The sequence below is a fragment of the Rattus norvegicus genome, chromosome 8 (genome assembly GCF_036323735.1).
Source record: "Rattus norvegicus strain BN/NHsdMcwi chromosome 8, GRCr8, whole genome shotgun sequence".
Classification (NCBI taxonomy): domain Eukaryota; kingdom Metazoa; phylum Chordata; class Mammalia; order Rodentia; family Muridae; genus Rattus; species Rattus norvegicus.
In genome coordinates this window covers 67,581,827-67,587,635 of record NC_086026.1, presented here as the reverse complement: position 1 = coordinate 67,587,635, position 5,809 = coordinate 67,581,827, and positions in this window count along the sequence as shown.

Sequence of the window (5,809 nt, the reverse complement as noted above, 5' to 3'; positions counted from 1 at the left end):
CCAACTGTCATTTCCACAGGGGAGACACTAGGTGTCAGTACCTGCCCCTGAACCCATTTACTCAGCTCCTTAAAGGCCACCTCTCCCACCTCCCCAACTTTGGTCTCTGTTGCTGTTCTTGCCTCGGTGTCCCTGGCAGCCAGGAGGTCTTCTGGTGGATTGGTAGGAAGACCTCTCAGAAGGTTCCTGGCCCCAACCCACTGGAGTGGTTGGGCCAGGCATCAGCCCAGGCAGCAGGACCCAACTCTCCTGGCATGAGGGAGGTGTCCTGGCCAGCCATCCTTCATCCGGACTGGGCCAGGAGGCTGAGCAGGAACTCAGGAGCAGGGTAGGCTTTGAATTGTTGTCCTACTGCACCCTCTACCCATTTGGCTCTTGAAGATGCTACTCCATACCCATCCCTGCCATTCCTCTCTAGGTACCCCGAGTGAGCCAGGACTCCCCAAAAGTTAGAAGGACCCTAGAAAGTAGGCAGAGTTAAAGGTCTTCAATTTCTAGAATTCCTAGATCAGAGTGAGAGCCTATGGGAGACCCCAGGTGAACAGGACTGGAACCCAAATATCTGAGTCCCAGTCAGGCTAGATGGCTGGTGTGTGCAGCTTCTGGGAGGATATCCTACCCTCAGTGATGCTGAAGGGAGCTCAGGTCAGAAAACTGCACTGGGTGAAGGGAGAGGGATGGGGCGACTTTTACCAAAGGAGGCTCATTTCAAACCATAGGGAACGGATAGACTCCAGACACAGGGTCCCTATGTGCACGTGAACTCTACCCCTGTAGCTCAGGCCCCAGAGGCTTGGGCGATGACTGCAGCTCTGCCCTTAGGTGGAAAGGGCACGTGGGCCAGTCCCCACATTCTGGCAGGACCTTCTGAGATGAGCAGTCTGGAGTGAAGGCAAAAAGGAAAGGAAGCCGCCACCTCACCGGAGATATGACAGCTAGGATACACAGGGACTGTGGGTGGCCATTGTTCTTTCTGAAGAACTGCCATGGTCTGAGGGGTCTGTCAGCACTGCTCCTCCCTCTGGAAGAAGAGATGTGTTCCACCCACCTCAGAGAAGTGGCTCACAAGGCATTGGCAAATGTAGGGCATGGTGGTGTCTGTGGCCAAGAGAGGAGAAGGGAGTCCTAAGTGGTTGGGCAAGTGTGTTATAGTCAGGAGGTGCAGAGCTTGGAGGGAGACAGAGGTGGGGGTCCCTTCAGGTTTATCTCAGTATGTCACTTGAGGGAAGAGTGTCCCCACTGCCCTTGTCTGGCTGTCACCTGGCTCTGACCCTTACCCAGGCAGGACTCACCTAGTAGAAGATGACGTGGGCCTCATCCCAAGCTTCACCCAGAGTTATGTCAGACCCACAGGACGGGCCACGAGGCTCAGGGACTTGGTCCACTAAACACCTCAATCTCCTACATGTTCCTTCCTTCACCCTCTTCCCTCTGAGCCTGGGGAGCACTGAACGTCCGCACACATGACTTTCACACACCCTTGCCGTATGGACAAGGTGTGGGGAGAAGAAGATTCCTCAGCTTCCCTCAGAAACAACCAAGGGTGCACAGGTATCATCTCCACTCCAGGCCCATGTGCTTCATTGGATGGGAGGGTCCTGGGCCTTCATTACAGAGAGCTCTAGAGTCACCTGCCCAGCAACCTGCACTATCCAGCCCCTGCTCAGTCCTAGTACTGAGGGTTCACTGCCTCTCCCAAAACCTGCTGGAAGAGCTTGGCCTGCATGGGCCCTCACTGCCTCCCTTTGGTCTAACCTGTAGGGTCCCTTATTTGATGCAATGGGCATGGACACAAAAGGCATTCAGGAAAACTAGACAGAGGCCCTAACTCCCCTGTGAAGGGCCTCTGTCTCTCTTATCTGAGGGCCTAGCTTCTTGGGCCCCAGGGCTATTCCCTATCTGGCAGAGAAGAGAGAACAGGAAAGAAAAGAGAGAAGGGGAGGGGAATGAGAAAAGTTCAGCCCGGTGAGGGAGGGGCAGGCCACTTGTTGGACTCAGGGCAGGGCAGTGACTGAAAAGACTGCTGGGTTTGTAGCTGCACAGGCTGCAACATCGCCTGGCTTAGAAGACACCATAATAGAGGCCTGCAGTGGGGCGTTAGACCTCCAAACCAGGACCTGGGCCTGGAACCTTCGGAAAGTCTCCAACTCAGACCAAGGTGTTCAGGGGCAAGGTGGAGAGGCTACAAACGCCAACCGGGTGAGGTCAGTTAGACCTGGCTGCCTCTTCTGTTAACCTTACCCTGTCCCATGCCCCAGAATGCTGATAGTTCCAGGCTCCACCCCCCACCCAAGGGAGTGGCACCCTTTTCACAAGACCCCAGGCTAATTTATTAAAGCATCTTACTGTCTTCACCCACTCAGCAGAAATCCCTGTGAAGGACCCGGCAAGACCTGTAGTAGAAGGAGACTGATGATGGCTGTGAGTGGGAGACACTGACCAGTTTGGGGCTGACTGCTCAATGAAGGGTCTTGTCATCCCAAGTATCTCCAAGGGGGCTTTACTGGACCTGGGGGCTTTGAAGCCGCTTACAGATCCCACTCCAACAAAGCCTCTGAAACTTAACCCTAAAGAAAGAGAGGCCCAGGGCCCCAACTCCTCATCCTTTGCTTTGGAAGTCTCTGTTTCCAGAACATTCTCTAACAATCCACAGATGTGGCTTACTTTTGACACCTGCTCTTTGGGCCAAACAGTGTTGGGGTGTCTTCATGCCTGCTGAAGACTGTTGGTAACATTCACCCATCCAGGGTAAGGACCCCCTTTCCAGTCCCTGCCAAGCTCCCCATCATGGACCAGGCAATCAGATGCCCCTTGGATGCCCACACATGGCTCTGAGCCTCTCCTGGTCCCTGTGGGGATAGACTCTCCCTCCCAACAGCCTCCTCTATGGCCACACCCTGTTGTAGGGTTATTTGGAGTCCTGCTTCTGCTCTGTCACAGGGCATGGCCGCTTGGGGAGAGAGGACGAAGAAGTTGGGAAGTTTGACCGTGCTTACCCCACGCAGTCACCAGGCAGGTGTCAGGCTGTAGGGAAGCCGAGGAACACTGCTCCAGGGTGGGGAGGCTCAGTCTGACACAGGGACACAGCTGGAGCTGGCTCGGTGGGGTCCCTGGGCCTGCAAGGAGGCCCGGCCATCGGGTTCTCAGACTCTTGGGCATCCGGCGCTGAGCTGAGAACAGAGTGGGGGCCCCCGAGGTCTGGATCTAGCCTGCAGCCAAGTGGGAAAAGAGGTGGAGCTTCAGCTGGTCCAATGTGGGGGAGTCTTGGGCAGCCCGCTGCCCGCTTGAGCTCGGTGGCCGTGGCTGGAAGCTCAGAGAAGCCTTCTAGGGAGATTAGACCACAGGTCTGTAGACAAAGGCCTTCTCTATGGCTCCCCACGGTGGATCCCAAGAAAAGAGGCAGTCCATGGTTTTGAGACATTTATTGTCATGGTGGAAAGTGGATGAGTAAAACCGTACCCCTCTTCTCAGGGTGGGCCTGAGATTAAATACCTTTTGCAGGGAGAAACGTCGGGGAGGAAAGTAGATTGGCTAAGCCTCCAGGCCTTTAGATACCTCATTATAATGGAGATCTGTCTTGAGCCCCTGATCTGTGGTCAAGTCCTCTATCTGTGGAAAGGATTGGGGCATTTCCCTTATGTGACTGATGGGCACAAATCTATAGAGGGCTGTGGCTACTGAAGGAGCCTGGTTTCTCGGGAGTCAGGCAAAATGCTTACCGTCCCTCACCTGGGTTTCTAGTCTTAGCTCTCAACCAGGAACCAGGCTGCCTTTCACGTTCCCACACCCTGATATATCCCACAGTCACGGCACATGTGGGGAAGAACACTCCACTTCCCTGCAACCCACAGAGGGAATCATGGAGGTGGTGCCTATGGGCAGGCCCCAGCAGCCAGAGAGAATGCATAGCCTGAGAAGCTCACTGGAGCACACACACACTCACACACACTCACACACTCACACACACTCACACACTCACACACACTCACACAAAATAAATACACACACACAAAATAAATATAATTCTTAATAAGTTAAGATTTATACATGTTTATAAGTTAGAATGTTTCAACATTCAGTACTTCCCTAGGAATATACTTTTAAGCTGCCAAAATCAATAACAAGGAGTAAAAAGCATAAAAATAACCAACTACCACGGAAGGATTTTAGAATTTGTCACCTCTAAATGACTGCCAGACTTAAGAGAATTCTAGAATGAGTTCTTTTGAAGTGGAGAAATGGGTAATGTCTATGTCATTAAAACTCTTCCCGAGTACTATGCAAACACTGGGTTGCTTTTATGTTCCTTAGCCAATATAATGAAGTAAACATGATCCTGACACCAAAACTATGACCGAGATAGCCATTCTGCCCGCCCATGCTCACACGACAGCCACACACTGGGTTAATTTGCAGCGGCAGACATCAGAGTCCTGGATAAAATGTCAGCACATGGAGCTCAGAACCATAGTGTGGTCTGACACGATCAGTATTTGGCTTGCTCCCCTGTTTCTCAGATCTATGCTACAGCAATGCAGGGAGCCAAGATCTGAGTCCAAGCAATTTGGAAACAGCGTCTACTTTGTGTGGTCCTGAATACCCCCTCAGGAAGCAGAGAAAGCCAGCAAAGGCAGTGTGCACAGCTTATAAAAATACAACATAAAAGGGCTGCCATTTGGATCCCTGATGTTTGCTGGCAACTTGTGGCTAGCTGGTCAAAGCACACTGGGTTGATAATGACGTTTCTCTACCTTTTTGGGGAATTTTTGTTGGTTTTTTTTTTTTTTTTTTTTTTTTGAAACAGAAGCTCTCTAGGTAGCTGAGGCTGGCCTTGAACTCATCACGCAGCTCAAGCTGGTCTCTATCTCTCTATCTTCCTCCTTCGGCCTCCTAAATACTGGGATTGTAGGACTGAGGCTACCACACCAGCCTAAAGAAGCTCTTGGGTGTTTCGTGGTAATTGGGATGGACCCAGACTCTTGGGTATGCTCTACCACTGAGCTATATTCCCAGCCATTTTCATTTCACCTTTTTTTAAAAAGCAAGAACAAGGGCTTATTACATTTTCCAGTCTGACCTTAGACTTGTAGCATAGGCAGATCTGGAACCTGTCATCTTCCTGCCTCAGCCTCCTGAGTAGCTGGGATGGCAGGCCTATGTCACCAGGCCTGTCTTGTTTTGTGTTTTTAAAGAGTTTGCCCTCTCTCCCTTCTTCCTCCAAGGCTTGATTGCAGCTAATAATAAAATTCAGAATTCTTGGGGCTGGGGATTTAGCTCAGTGGTAGAGCACTTACCTAGGAAGCGCAAGGCCCTGGGTTCGGTCCCCAGCTCCGAAAAAAAAGAACCAAAAAAAAAAAAATTTCAGAATTCTGACAGAAGTCTGTTTTGCTTTGTCACTATGTGTAACCCCTGTCCTGGTTAGTGTCTTGTCAGATTGACATAAACTAGAGTCCTTTTAGAAGAGGGAGCCTCAACTTAGAAAATTCATCCACAAGACTGGCCAATGGGCAAGCCGAGGTGGGGCGGGAGGTGGAGGTGTTTGTTGACTGATGATTGATGTGGGAGAGCCCAGCTAACTGCCAACCCTGGGCAAGTGCTCCTGGGTGGTACAAGAAAGCAGGTTGAGAAAACCATGGGAAGTGAACAAGCCAGTAAGAATCATTCTTCCATGGTCTATGCTTAAGGTCCTGCTTCCAGGTTCCTGCTTGAGTTCCTGTCCTGACTTCTTTCAGTGATGGCCGGTGATCTGAGAGCTGTGAGCGGAAAGAAACCCTTTCCTTCTTAAGTTGCTTTTGGTCATGGTGTTTGA